This window comes from Temnothorax nylanderi, unplaced genomic scaffold (assembly GCF_030848795.1).
Source record: "Temnothorax nylanderi isolate EJ_2023f unplaced genomic scaffold, tnyl_v1.0 TNYL_tig0311_pilon, whole genome shotgun sequence".
Lineage (NCBI taxonomy): Eukaryota > Metazoa > Arthropoda > Insecta > Hymenoptera > Formicidae > Temnothorax > Temnothorax nylanderi.
This window is the reverse complement of record NW_027249373.1, coordinates 70,588-72,560: the sequence shown is the minus strand read 5'-3', so window position 1 is coordinate 72,560 and position 1,973 is coordinate 70,588.

Here is a 1,973-nt window from a genome sequence, read left to right as displayed (position 1 = left end):
ATATATATATATATATATATATATATATATATATATTTCTAGTAGAAAGATATGCGTGATCGAATAGCTCCGCATTTCGGACAGATCAATCATGACGACTGACTGAAAAAAATATGAAAATTCTGATCTAAACCATTATCGCAATTATATGTTTCGCGGAACGCTCTTCCTCATCTTCTCGTTCTCTCTCTCTCCCCCGCATCATTACAATATATTATCGCCCTGAACGCTCAGGATCGCGAGAAAAATCGGAGAACGGACTCCGTTTTGGAAACGAGGATGAAAGCAGACTTGAATCTCGCTCGGCGCCCAAAACAAAAATCGGCCGAGCGGACGACTCGTCTGGTAAATCGTCGCGTATATACACCTGTCGTGTTCGGCACGACGGCGACGACAACGACGACGTCGACGACGACGATGACGACGAGGAGCCGGGACGGTACGTGCGTGTACGTCCGTCCGTCCGTCCGTGCGTCGCGAAACGATTCGGGGAACTTCGTGCACGTCTCGCGCCGGAGAGAGAGAGAAAGAGGTTATGATGCACCTGCCGATACGGCGACGCGACGGGACGGAGCGTCGAGGCCGAGATGCGTCGATCGGGTCGGGGGTCCGGACGATCGTCCCCGGGAGCCTCGTCTCGTCGCCGGCCAGGCGACGCGATCGCCCGGAGAGACGATCGCGCGAAGCAATCTCTCGCCAGCGGCCAGTGTTTCCCCTGTACGCGGGGGGGGGACCCAGATTCGCGGAAAGGATGGAGTTACGAGCGCGACGCCACGAACGGACACTGTCCCGCGGCCTCGTCCTTCCCTCCCGGTAACGCTATCGTCGACGTTAGGGTATGCACGATAACGCTACTCACCTAACTCCGCGTACGCCCACGCCGCAGCATCACCATTTCGACGATTTTCATCGCGCTCGGCCGTGCGAGTATTGTTGTCCTCCTGCGCTTTTTTGAAACCGCTCGAAGCGATCACTAATGCTATCTGTCGACGATCGGGCGAAGAATGAAAACTCGAGAGAGAGAGAGCCAGTGGGAGCTCTCGGCGAAGGGAGCGGGGGGCTCTTGACACGCCAAAATGTCCCTAGGCGAGTTGCAAATTTAATTATTGGCGCCAAATATCGCAAATTTTAAATAATTCTTGGTTACTGTTTATTACTACCATATTGAGGATTATTTCATTCCTTATTACGTACTCTTGTTATTATTCTGAAATTATTTGATTTTTTTTCTTGTAAAAACGGTTAGTCTTTGATAAATCTTTAATCAATCTTTTTTAAGACTTTATCAATTGAGATAAAAAGACAAACGTTTCTTTAGAGCATATAAATAAATAAAACGATATTTTCTTCGACAATGTGTTGAATTATAACAGGCACATAATTTTTCTAACATTTATTCTCATATATAATTGATTTCTAATTATATTTCTTTCATATATATATTTTCGCATTTCTGAATTTCCTATTGTCTCCATATTACATGTAAATTTAATAAATCAAACTTCTCAGATATGATTTAGGATTATTTTTAAACTTTAACCTACTTTCTCGCAGATTGTAAAAAAAAAAATTTTGTTGAGATTTATATATTATAACAAAGTAAGTTTAAAACTTAATTGCATGCATACTTGAATTAATGTATATTTGTGTTATTAAGGCTGCGGTCCATTTGACGCTACAAATGCTTCGAAGCGTTCTTCTTCTCCTTCTTTCTTCATTGAAAGAAAGGAGAAAAGGAATGCTTCGAAGCATTTGTAGCGTCAAGTGGACCGCAGCCTAAATAATATTACATTAATTCCGTTTTTACACACACATGTTAATTTTTTCTCAAATTAACAATATCAGTAAAAATAACTACAGCATTTTTTTACACATTGTCATACCATTAATACCTCGCCGGAATCATTATAAAGTTTTTTAATTCTTCCAATAATACTTCAATTTACCACCGAAGGTGAAGACATAAACGCAAC